We start from the raw sequence: 9,612 nt of genomic DNA, 5'->3' as shown, positions 1-9,612 counted from the left end.
AGATTCTCAAATTTGTGGAGCGATGGAAACGTAGATCGGTTCGGTTGGCTGATATAAAAGCGTTTTGAACAGGTAACACCTTGAAAGTCTTTGTGATGGCATCCACTCACAAATGTGATTCCAAATTTTGCAGTTGATGATCATAAGGTTTGGCCACAGCATTGCCGCGGCTCTGAACAAATTTTCTTCGACTCATTATATGCTCCGGCACACGGAAATCTTTAGTAAAAGGCGAAAGATTTACACGTTGAATGCGCTGAAGCCAGAGTGGCTTCTGGCTTGTCCACTTACGACACTATACCGAACGTTTTGACTACAGTTTGTGGTTGGCCGTTTTAAACGTTTAACAACACACTGTGACTTGAACAGTTGAACTACTTATTTAGACTCATTCCGTTCATTATGATTTGCTTTCGTAAAGAGTGAAGGTCTGCGTGCTGCAAGCAGACGTCTGGACCCTGGAGTATAAGCAACATAGGAATTCCACGGAATTCTTCAGATATTGCCTCAATCGTCTCTGTAAGAGCCGAAAGGGCGGGGTATTGGGTATAGTTTTCAACTAGCAATAACCGCGCCTCGGAAGTTCCTCATCAGCTACGGTATCGCCTCTGCGCAAAGCTGCACGATCAAGGAGATTGATAAGAATATTCAGCAGGTAGATTCTCAAATTTGTGGAGCGATGGAAACGTAGATCGGTTCGGTTGGCTGATATAAAAGCGTTTTGAACAGGTAACACCTTGAAAGTCTTTGTGATGGCATCCACTCACAAATGTGATTCCAAATTTTGCAGTTGATGATCATAAGGTTTGGCCACAGCATTGCCGCGGCTCTGAACAAATTTTCTTCGACTCATTATATGCTCCGGCACACGGAAATCTTTAGTAAAAGGCGAAAGATTTACACGTTGAATGCGCTGAAGCCAGAGTGGCTTCTGGCTTGTCCACTTACGACACTATACCGAACGTTTTGACTACAGTTTGTGGTTGGCCGTTTTAAACGTTTAACAACACACTGTGACTTGAACAGTTGAACTACTTATTTAGACTCATTCCGTTCATTATGATTTGCTTTCGTAAAGAGTGAAGGTCTGCGTGCTGCAAGCAGACGTCTGGACCCTGGAGTATAAGCAACATAGGAATTCCACGGAATTCTTCAGATATTGCCTCAATCGTCTCTGTAAGAGCCGAAAGGGCGGGGTATTGGGTATAGTTTTCAACTAGCAATAACCGCGCCTCGGAAGTTCCTCATCAGCTACGGTATCGCCTCTGCGCAAAGCTGCACGATCAAGGAGATTGATAAGAATATTCAGCAGGTAGATTCTCAAATTTGTGGAGCGATGGAAACGTAGATCGGTTCGGTTGGCTGATATAAAAGCGTTTTGAACAGGTAACACCTTGAAAGTCTTTGTGATGGCATCCACTCACAAATGTGATTCCAAATTTTGCAGTTGATGATCATAAGGTTTGGCCACAGCATTGCCGCGGCTCTGAACAAATTTTCTTCGTCTCATTATATGCTCCGGCACACGGAAATCTTTAGTAAAAGGCGAAAGATTTACACGTTGAATGCGCTGAAGCCAGAGTGGCTTCTGGCTTGTCCACTTACGACACTATACCGAACGTTTTGACTACAGTTTGTGGTTGGCCGTTTTAAACGTTTAACAACACACTGTGACTTGAACAGTTGAACTACTTATTTAGACTCATTCCGTTCATTATGATTTGCTTTCGTAAAGAGTGAAGGTCTGCGTGCTGCAAGCAGACGTCTGGACCCTGGAGTATAAGCAACATAGGAATTCCACGGAATTCTTCAGATATTGCCTCAATCGTCTCTGTAAGAGCCGAAAGGGCGGGGTATTGGGTATAGTTTTCAACTAGCAATAACCGCGCCTCGGAAGTTCCTCATCAGCTACGGTATCGCCTCTGCGCAAAGCTGCACGATCAAGGAGATTGATAAGAATATTCAGCAGGTAGATTCTCAAATTTGTGGAGCGATGGAAACGTAGATCGGTTCGGTTGGCTGATATAAAAGCGTTTTGAACAGGTAACACCTTGAAAGTCTTTGTGATGGCATCCACTCACAAATGTGATTCCAAATTTTGCAGTTGATGATCATAAGGTTTGGCCACAGCATTGCCGCGGCTCTGAACAAATTTTCTTCGACTCATTATATGCTCCGGCACACGGAAATCTTTAGTAAAAGGCGAAAGATTTACACGTTGAATGCGCTGAAGCCAGAGTGGCTTCTGGCTTGTCCACTTACGACACTATACCGAACGTTTTGACTACAGTTTGTGGTTGGCCGTTTTAAACGTTTAACAACACACTGTGACTTGAACAGTTGAACTACTTATTTAGACTCATTCCGTTCATTATGATTTGCTTTCGTAAAGAGTGAAGGTCTGCGTGCTGCAAGCAGACGTCTGGACCCTGGAGTATAAGCAACATAGGAATTCCACGGAATTCTTCAGATATTGCCTCAATCGTCTCTGTAAGAGCCGAAAGGGCGGGGTATTGGGTATAGTTTTCAACTAGCAATAACCGCGCCTCGGAAGTTCCTCATCAGCTACGGTATCGCCTCTGCGCAAAGCTGCACGATCAAGGAGATTGATAAGAATATTCAGCAGGTAGATTCTCAAATTTGTGGAGCGATGGAAACGTAGATCGGTTCGGTTGGCTGATATAAAAGCGTTTTGAACAGGTAACACCTTGAAAGTCTTTGTGATGGCATCCACTCACAAATGTGATTCCAAATTTTGCAGTTGATGATCATAAGGTTTGGCCACAGCATTGCCGCGGCTCTGAACAAATTTTCTTCGACTCATTATATGCTCCGGCACACGGAAATCTTTAGTAAAAGGCGAAAGATTTACACGTTGAATGCGCTGAAGCCAGAGTGGCTTCTGGCTTGTCCACTTACGACACTATACCGAACGTTTTGACTACAGTTTGTGGTTGGCCGTTTTAAACGTTTAACAACACACTGTGACTTGAACAGTTGAACTACTTATTTAGACTCATTCCGTTCATTATGATTTGCTTTCGTAAAGAGTGAAGGTCTGCGTGCTGCAAGCAGACGTCTGGACCCTGGAGTATAAGCAACATAGGAATTCCACGGAATTCTTCAGATATTGCCTCAATCGTCTCTGTAAGAGCCGAAAGGGCGGGGTATTGGGTATAGTTTTCAACTAGCAATAACCGCGCCTCGGAAGTTCCTCATCAGCTACGGTATCGCCTCTGCGCAAAGCTGCACGATCAAGGAGATTGATAAGAATATTCAGCAGGTAGATTCTCAAATTTGTAGAGCGATGGAAACGTAGATCGGTTCGGTTGGCTGATATAAAAGCGTTTTGAACAGGTAACACCTTGAAAGTCTTTGTGATGGCATCCACTCACAAATGTGATTCCAAATTTTGCAGTTGATGATCATAAGGTTTGGCCACAGCATTGCCGCGGCTCTGAACAAATTTTCTTCGACTCATTATATGCTCCGGCACACGGAAATCTTTAGTAAAAGGCGAAAGATTTACACGTTGAATGCGCTGAAGCCAGAGTGGCTTCTGGCTTGTCCACTTACGACACTATACCGAACGTTTTGACTACAGTTTGTGGTTGGCCGTTTTAAACGTTTAACAACACACTGTGACTTGAACAGTTGAACTACTTATTTAGACTCATTCCGTTCATTATGATTTGCTTTCGTAAAGAGTGAAGGTCTGCGTGCTGCAAGCAGACGTCTGGACCCTGGAGTATAAGCAACATAGGAATTCCACGGAATTCTTCAGATATTGCCTCAATCGTCTCTGTAAGAGCCGAAAGGGCGGGGTATTGGGTAAAGTTTTCAACTAGCAATAACCGCGCCTCGGAAGTTCCTCATCAGCTACGGTATCGCCTCTGCGCAAAGCTGCACGATCAAGGAGATTGATAAGAATATTCAGCAGGTAGATTCTCAAATTTGTGGAGCGATGGAAACGTAGATCGGTTCGGTTGGCTGATATAAAAGCGTTTTGAACAGGTAACACCTTGAAAGTCTTTGTGATGGCATCCACTCACAAATGTGATTCCAAATTTTGCAGTTGATGATCATAAGGTTTGGCCACAGCATTGCCGCGGCTCTGAACAAATTTTCTTCGACTCATTATATGCTCCGGCACACGGAAATCTTTAGTAAAAGGCGAAAGATTTACACGTTGAATGCGCTGAAGCCAGAGTGGCTTCTGGCTTGTCCACTTACGACACTATACCGAACGTTTTGACTACAGTTTGTGGTTGGCCGTTTTAAACGTTTAACAACACACTGTGACTTGAACAGTTGAACTACTTATTTAGACTCATTCCGTTCATTATGATTTGCTTTCGTAAAGAGTGAAGGTCTGCGTGCTGCAAGCAGACGTCTGGACCCTGGAGTATAAGCAACATAGGAATTCCACGGAATTCTTCAGATATTGCCTCAATCGTCTCTGTAAGAGCCGAAAGGGCGGGGTATTGGGTATAGTTTTCAACTAGCAATAACCGCGCCTCGGAAGTTCCTCATCAGCTACGGTATCGCCTCTGCGCAAAGCTGCACGATCAAGGAGATTGATAAGAATATTCAGCAGGTAGATTCTCAAATTTGTGGAGCGATGGAAACGTAGATCGGTTCGGTTGGCTGATATAAAAGCGTTTTGAACAGGTAACACCTTGAAAGTCTTTGTGATGGCATCCACTCACAAATGTGATTCCAAATTTTGCAGTTGATGATCATAAGGTTTGGCCACAGCATTGCCGCGGCTCTGAACAAATTTTCTTCGACTCATTATATGCTCCGGCACACGGAAATCTTTAGTAAAAGGCGAAAGATTTACACGTTGAATGCGCTGAAGCCAGAGTGGCTTCTGGCTTGTCCACTTACGACACTATACCGAACGTTTTGACTACAGTTTGTGGTTGGCCGTTTTAAACGTTTAACAACACACTGTGACTTGAACAGTTGAACTACTTATTTAGACTCATTCCGTTCATTATGATTTGCTTTCGTAAAGAGTGAAGGTCTGCGTGCTGCAAGCAGACGTCTGGACCCTGGAGTATAAGCAACATAGGAATTCCACGGAATTCTTCAGATATTGCCTCAATCGTCTCTGTAAGAGCCGAAAGGGCGGGGTATTGGGTATAGTTTTCAACTAGCAATAACCGCGCCTCGGAAGTTCCTCATCAGCTACGGTATCGCCTCTGCGCAAAGCTGCACGATCAAGGAGATTGATAAGAATATTCAGCAGGTAGATTCTCAAATTTGTGGAGCGATGGAAACGTAGATCGGTTCGGTTGGCTGATATAAAAGCGTTTTGAACAGGTAACACCTTGAAAGTCTTTGTGATGGCATCCACTCACAAATGTGATTCCAAATTTTGCAGTTGATGATCATAAGGTTTGGCCACAGCATTGCCGCGGCTCTGAACAAATTTTCTTCGACTCATTATATGCTCCGGCACACGGAAATCTTTAGTAAAAGGCGAAAGATTTACACGTTGAATGCGCTGAAGCCAGAGTGGCTTCTGGCTTGTCCACTTACGACACTATACCGAACGTTTTGACTACAGTTTGTGGTTGGCCGTTTTAAACGTTTAACAACACACTGTGACTTGAACAGTTGAACTACTTATTTAGACTCATTCCGTTCATTATGATTTGCTTTCGTAAAGAGTGAAGGTCTGCGTGCTGCAAGCAGACGTCTGGACCCTGGAGTATAAGCAACATAGGAATTCCACGGAATTCTTCAGATATTGCCTCAATCGTCTCTGTAAGAGCCGAAAGGGCGGGGTATTGGGTATAGTTTTCAACTAGCAATAACCGCGCCTCGGAAGTTCCTCATCAGCTACGGTATCGCCTCTGCGCAAAGCTGCACGATCAAGGAGATTGATAAGAATATTCAGCAGGTAGATTCTCAAATTTGTGGAGCGATGGAAACGTAGATCGGTTCGGTTGGCTGATATAAAAGCGTTTTGAACAGGTAACACCTTGAAAGTCTTTGTGATGGCATCCACTCACAAATGTGATTCCAAATTTTGCAGTTGATGATCATAAGGTTTGGCCACAGCATTGCCGCGGCTCTGAACAAATGTTCTTCGACTCATTATATGCTCCGGCACACGGAAATCTTTAGTAAAAGGCGAAAGATTTACACGTTGAATGCGCTGAAGCCAGAGTGGCTTCTGGCTTGTCCACTTACGACACTATACCGAACGTTTTGACTACAGTTTGTGGTTGGCCGTTTTAAACGTTTAACAACACACTGTGACTTGAACAGTTGAACTACTTATTTAGACTCATTCCGTTCATTATGATTTGCTTTCGTAAAGAGTGAAGGTCTGCGTGCTGCAAGCAGACGTCTGGACCCTGGAGTATAAGCAACATAGGAATTCCACGGAATTCTTCAGATATTGCCTCAATCGTCTCTGTAAGAGCCGAAAGGGCGGGGTATTGGGTATAGTTTTCAACTAGCAATAACCGCGCCTCGGAAGTTCCTCATCAGCTACGGTATCGCCTCTGCGCAAAGCTGCACGATCAAGGAGATTGATAAGAATATTCAGCAGGTAGATTCTCAAATTTGTGGAGCGATGGAAACGTAGATCGGTTCGGTTGGCTGATATAAAAGCGTTTTGAACAGGTAACACCTTGAAAGTCTTTGTGATGGCATCCACTCACAAATGTGATTCCAAATTTTGCAGTTGATGATCATAAGGTTTGGCCACAGCATTGCCGCGGCTCTGAACAAATGTTCTTCGACTCATTATATGCTCCGGCACACGGAAATCTTTAGTAAAAGGCGAAAGATTTACACGTTGAATGCGCTGAAGCCAGAGTGGCTTCTGGCTTGTCCACTTACGACACTATACCGAACGTTTTGACTACAGTTTGTGGTTGGCCGTTTTAAACGTTTAACAACACACTGTGACTTGAACAGTTGAACTACTTATTTAGACTCATTCCGTTCATTATGATTTGCTTTCGTAAAGAGTGAAGGTCTGCGTGCTGCAAGCAGACGTCTGGACCCTGGAGTATAAGCAACATAGGAATTCCACGGAATTCTTCAGATATTGCCTCAATCGTCTCTGTAAGAGCCGAAAGGGCGGGGTATTGGGTATAGTTTTCAACTAGCAATAACCGCGCCTCGGAAGTTCCTCATCAGCTACGGTATCGCCTCTGCGCAAAGCTGCACGATCAAGGAGATTGATAAGAATATTCAGCAGGTAGATTCTCAAATTTGTGGAGCGATGGAAACGTAGATCGGTTCGGTTGGCTGATATAAAAGCGTTTTGAACAGGTAACACCTTGAAAGTCTTTGTGATGGCATCCACTCACAAATGTGATTCCAAATTTTGCAGTTGATGATCATAAAGTTTGGCCACAGCATTGCCGCGGCTCTGAACAAATTTTCTTCGACTCATTATATGCTCCGGCACACGGAAATCTTTAGTAAAAGGCGAAAGATTTACACGTTGAATGCGCTGAAGCCAGAGTGGCTTCTGGCTTGTCCACTTACGACACTATACCGAACGTTTTGACTACAGTTTGTGGTTGGCCGTTTTAAACGTTTAACAACACACTGTGACTTGAACAGTTGAACTACTTATTTAGACTCATTCCGTTCATTATGATTTGCTTTCGTAAAGAGTGAAGGTCTGCGTGCTGCAAGCAGACGTCTGGACCCTGGAGTATAAGCAACATAGGAATTCCACGGAATTCTTCAGATATTGCCTCAATCGTCTCTGTAAGAGCCGAAAGGGCGGGGTATTGGGTATAGTTTTCAACTAGCAATAACCGCGCCTCGGAAGTTCCTCATCAGCTACGGTATCGCCTCTGCGCAAAGCTGCACGATCAAGGAGATTGATAAGAATATTCAGCAGGTAGATTCTCAAATTTGTGGAGCGATGGAAACGTAGATCGGTTCGGTTGGCTGATATAAAAGCGTTTTGAACAGGTAACACCTTGAAAGTCTTTGTGATGGCATCCACTCACAAATGTGATTCCAAATTTTGCAGTTGATGATCATAAGGTTTGGCCACAGCATTGCCGCGGCTCTGAACAAATTTTCTTCGACTCATTATATGCTCCGGCACACGGAAATCTTTAGTAAAAGGCGAAAGATTTACACGTTGAATGCGCTGAAGCCAGAGTGGCTTCTGGCTTGTCCACTTACGACACTATACCGAACGTTTTGACTACAGTTTGTGGTTGGCCGTTTTAAACGTTTAACAACACACTGTGACTTGAACAGTTGAACTACTTATTTAGACTCATTCCGTTCATTATGATTTGCTTTCGTAAAGAGTGAAGGTCTGCGTGCTGCAAGCAGACGTCTGGACCCTGGAGTATAAGCAACATAGGAATTCCACGGAATTCTTCAGATATTGCCTCAATCGTCTCTGTAAGAGCCGAAAGGGCGGGGTATTGGGTATAGTTTTCAACTAGCAATAACCGCGCCTCGGAAGTTCCTCATCAGCTACGGTATCGCCTCTGCGCAAAGCTGCACGATCAAGGAGATTGATAAGAATATTCAGCAGGTAGATTCTCAAATTTGTGGAGCGATGGAAACGTAGATCGGTTCGGTTGGCTGATATAAAAGCGTTTTGAACAGGTAACACCTTGAAAGTCTTTGTGATGGCATCCACTCACAAATGTGATTCCAAATTTTGCAGTTGATGATCATAAGGTTTGGCCACAGCATTGCCGCGGCTCTGAACAAATTTTCTTCGACTCATTATATGCTCCGGCACACGGAAATCTTTAGTAAAAGGCGAAAGATTTACACGTTGAATGCGCTGAAGCCAGAGTGGCTTCTGGCTTGTCCACTTACGACACTATACCGAACGTTTTGACTACAGTTTGTGGTTGGCCGTTTTAAACGTTTAACAACACACTGTGACTTGAACAGTTGAACTACTTATTTAGACTCATTCCGTTCATTATGATTTGCTTTCGTAAAGAGTGAAGGTCTGCGTGCTGCAAGCAGACGTCTGGACCCTGGAGTATAAGCAACATAGGAATTCCACGGAATTCTTCAGATATTGCCTCAATCGTCTCTGTAAGAGCCGAAAGGGCGGGGTATTGGGTATAGTTTTCAACTAGCAATAACCGCGCCTCGGAAGTTCCTCATCAGCTACGGTATCGCCTCTGCGCAAAGCTGCACGATCAAGGAGATTGATAAGAATATTCAGCAGGTAGATTCTCAAATTTGTGGAGCGATGGAAACGTAGATCGGTTCGGTTGGCTGATATAAAAGCGTTTTGAACAGGTAACACCTTGAAAGTCTTTGTGATGGCATCCACTCACAAATGTGATTCCAAATTTTGCAGTTGATGATCATAAGGTTTGGCCACAGCATTGCCGCGGCTCTGAACAAATTTTCTTCGACTCATTATATGCTCCGGCACACGGAAATCTTTAGTAAAAGGCGAAAGATTTACACGTTGAATGCGCTGAAGCCAGAGTGGCTTCTGGCTTGTCCACTTACGACACTATACCGAACGTTTTGACTACAGTTTGTGGTTGGCCGTTTTAAACGTTTAACAACACACTGCGACTTGAACAGTTGAACTACTTATTTAGACTCATTCCGTTCATTATGATTTGCTTT

General features: G+C 43.9%; 29 non-coding genes across 29 annotated transcripts; all 29 read right to left on the bottom strand.

Moving 5' to 3' along the window:
- Positions 1-151: 151 nt before the first annotated feature.
- Positions 152-271, bottom strand: LOC143447802 (U5 spliceosomal RNA). Its single transcript, XR_013114347.1, has one exon. It is a non-coding gene; the product is annotated as a U5 spliceosomal RNA (small nuclear RNA).
- Positions 272-480: 209 nt separating this feature from the next.
- On the bottom strand, positions 481-620 carry LOC143447610 (U4 spliceosomal RNA). Its single transcript, XR_013114160.1, has one exon. It is a non-coding gene; the product is annotated as a U4 spliceosomal RNA (small nuclear RNA).
- A 188-nt stretch (positions 621-808) lies between these two features.
- On the bottom strand, positions 809-928 carry LOC143447801 (U5 spliceosomal RNA). The gene has a single exon (XR_013114346.1). It is a non-coding gene; the product is annotated as a U5 spliceosomal RNA (small nuclear RNA).
- A 209-nt stretch (positions 929-1,137) lies between these two features.
- On the bottom strand, positions 1,138-1,277 carry LOC143447608 (U4 spliceosomal RNA). Its single transcript, XR_013114158.1, has one exon. It is a non-coding gene; the product is annotated as a U4 spliceosomal RNA (small nuclear RNA).
- A 188-nt stretch (positions 1,278-1,465) lies between these two features.
- LOC143447835 (U5 spliceosomal RNA) lies at positions 1,466-1,585 on the bottom strand. Its single transcript, XR_013114379.1, has one exon. It is a non-coding gene; the product is annotated as a U5 spliceosomal RNA (small nuclear RNA).
- Positions 1,586-1,794: 209 nt separating this feature from the next.
- On the bottom strand, positions 1,795-1,934 carry LOC143447607 (U4 spliceosomal RNA). Its single transcript, XR_013114157.1, has one exon. It is a non-coding gene; the product is annotated as a U4 spliceosomal RNA (small nuclear RNA).
- A 188-nt stretch (positions 1,935-2,122) lies between these two features.
- Positions 2,123-2,242, bottom strand: LOC143447800 (U5 spliceosomal RNA). Its single transcript, XR_013114345.1, has one exon. It is a non-coding gene; the product is annotated as a U5 spliceosomal RNA (small nuclear RNA).
- A 209-nt stretch (positions 2,243-2,451) lies between these two features.
- Positions 2,452-2,591, bottom strand: LOC143447606 (U4 spliceosomal RNA). Its single transcript, XR_013114156.1, has one exon. It is a non-coding gene; the product is annotated as a U4 spliceosomal RNA (small nuclear RNA).
- A 188-nt stretch (positions 2,592-2,779) lies between these two features.
- On the bottom strand, positions 2,780-2,899 carry LOC143447799 (U5 spliceosomal RNA). Its single transcript, XR_013114344.1, has one exon. It is a non-coding gene; the product is annotated as a U5 spliceosomal RNA (small nuclear RNA).
- Positions 2,900-3,108: 209 nt separating this feature from the next.
- Positions 3,109-3,248, bottom strand: LOC143447605 (U4 spliceosomal RNA). The gene has a single exon (XR_013114155.1). It is a non-coding gene; the product is annotated as a U4 spliceosomal RNA (small nuclear RNA).
- A 188-nt stretch (positions 3,249-3,436) lies between these two features.
- LOC143447798 (U5 spliceosomal RNA) lies at positions 3,437-3,556 on the bottom strand. Its single transcript, XR_013114343.1, has one exon. It is a non-coding gene; the product is annotated as a U5 spliceosomal RNA (small nuclear RNA).
- Positions 3,557-3,765: 209 nt separating this feature from the next.
- Positions 3,766-3,905, bottom strand: LOC143447662 (U4 spliceosomal RNA). The gene has a single exon (XR_013114210.1). It is a non-coding gene; the product is annotated as a U4 spliceosomal RNA (small nuclear RNA).
- A 188-nt stretch (positions 3,906-4,093) lies between these two features.
- On the bottom strand, positions 4,094-4,213 carry LOC143447797 (U5 spliceosomal RNA). The gene has a single exon (XR_013114342.1). It is a non-coding gene; the product is annotated as a U5 spliceosomal RNA (small nuclear RNA).
- A 209-nt stretch (positions 4,214-4,422) lies between these two features.
- On the bottom strand, positions 4,423-4,562 carry LOC143447603 (U4 spliceosomal RNA). Its single transcript, XR_013114154.1, has one exon. It is a non-coding gene; the product is annotated as a U4 spliceosomal RNA (small nuclear RNA).
- A 188-nt stretch (positions 4,563-4,750) lies between these two features.
- LOC143447796 (U5 spliceosomal RNA) lies at positions 4,751-4,870 on the bottom strand. Its single transcript, XR_013114341.1, has one exon. It is a non-coding gene; the product is annotated as a U5 spliceosomal RNA (small nuclear RNA).
- Positions 4,871-5,079: 209 nt separating this feature from the next.
- Positions 5,080-5,219, bottom strand: LOC143447602 (U4 spliceosomal RNA). The gene has a single exon (XR_013114153.1). It is a non-coding gene; the product is annotated as a U4 spliceosomal RNA (small nuclear RNA).
- Positions 5,220-5,407: 188 nt separating this feature from the next.
- On the bottom strand, positions 5,408-5,527 carry LOC143447795 (U5 spliceosomal RNA). Its single transcript, XR_013114340.1, has one exon. It is a non-coding gene; the product is annotated as a U5 spliceosomal RNA (small nuclear RNA).
- A 209-nt stretch (positions 5,528-5,736) lies between these two features.
- Positions 5,737-5,876, bottom strand: LOC143447601 (U4 spliceosomal RNA). The gene has a single exon (XR_013114152.1). It is a non-coding gene; the product is annotated as a U4 spliceosomal RNA (small nuclear RNA).
- Positions 5,877-6,064: 188 nt separating this feature from the next.
- Positions 6,065-6,184, bottom strand: LOC143447705 (U5 spliceosomal RNA). The gene has a single exon (XR_013114252.1). It is a non-coding gene; the product is annotated as a U5 spliceosomal RNA (small nuclear RNA).
- Positions 6,185-6,393: 209 nt separating this feature from the next.
- LOC143447600 (U4 spliceosomal RNA) lies at positions 6,394-6,533 on the bottom strand. Its single transcript, XR_013114151.1, has one exon. It is a non-coding gene; the product is annotated as a U4 spliceosomal RNA (small nuclear RNA).
- Positions 6,534-6,721: 188 nt separating this feature from the next.
- LOC143447704 (U5 spliceosomal RNA) lies at positions 6,722-6,841 on the bottom strand. Its single transcript, XR_013114251.1, has one exon. It is a non-coding gene; the product is annotated as a U5 spliceosomal RNA (small nuclear RNA).
- A 209-nt stretch (positions 6,842-7,050) lies between these two features.
- On the bottom strand, positions 7,051-7,190 carry LOC143447599 (U4 spliceosomal RNA). Its single transcript, XR_013114150.1, has one exon. It is a non-coding gene; the product is annotated as a U4 spliceosomal RNA (small nuclear RNA).
- A 188-nt stretch (positions 7,191-7,378) lies between these two features.
- LOC143447793 (U5 spliceosomal RNA) lies at positions 7,379-7,498 on the bottom strand. The gene has a single exon (XR_013114339.1). It is a non-coding gene; the product is annotated as a U5 spliceosomal RNA (small nuclear RNA).
- Positions 7,499-7,707: 209 nt separating this feature from the next.
- On the bottom strand, positions 7,708-7,847 carry LOC143447598 (U4 spliceosomal RNA). The gene has a single exon (XR_013114149.1). It is a non-coding gene; the product is annotated as a U4 spliceosomal RNA (small nuclear RNA).
- A 188-nt stretch (positions 7,848-8,035) lies between these two features.
- LOC143447792 (U5 spliceosomal RNA) lies at positions 8,036-8,155 on the bottom strand. Its single transcript, XR_013114338.1, has one exon. It is a non-coding gene; the product is annotated as a U5 spliceosomal RNA (small nuclear RNA).
- Positions 8,156-8,364: 209 nt separating this feature from the next.
- On the bottom strand, positions 8,365-8,504 carry LOC143447596 (U4 spliceosomal RNA). The gene has a single exon (XR_013114147.1). It is a non-coding gene; the product is annotated as a U4 spliceosomal RNA (small nuclear RNA).
- Positions 8,505-8,692: 188 nt separating this feature from the next.
- LOC143447790 (U5 spliceosomal RNA) lies at positions 8,693-8,812 on the bottom strand. The gene has a single exon (XR_013114336.1). It is a non-coding gene; the product is annotated as a U5 spliceosomal RNA (small nuclear RNA).
- Positions 8,813-9,021: 209 nt separating this feature from the next.
- Positions 9,022-9,161, bottom strand: LOC143447595 (U4 spliceosomal RNA). Its single transcript, XR_013114146.1, has one exon. It is a non-coding gene; the product is annotated as a U4 spliceosomal RNA (small nuclear RNA).
- Positions 9,162-9,349: 188 nt separating this feature from the next.
- LOC143447789 (U5 spliceosomal RNA) lies at positions 9,350-9,469 on the bottom strand. The gene has a single exon (XR_013114335.1). It is a non-coding gene; the product is annotated as a U5 spliceosomal RNA (small nuclear RNA).
- Positions 9,470-9,612: the final 143 nt, after the last annotated feature.

This window comes from Clavelina lepadiformis, chromosome 2, assembly GCF_947623445.1.
Source record: "Clavelina lepadiformis chromosome 2, kaClaLepa1.1, whole genome shotgun sequence".
NCBI classification, from domain to species: Eukaryota; Metazoa; Chordata; class Ascidiacea; order Aplousobranchia; family Clavelinidae; genus Clavelina; species Clavelina lepadiformis.
The sequence above is the reverse complement of the archived record's forward strand: the minus strand, read 5'-3'. Positions and strand labels throughout refer to the sequence as shown.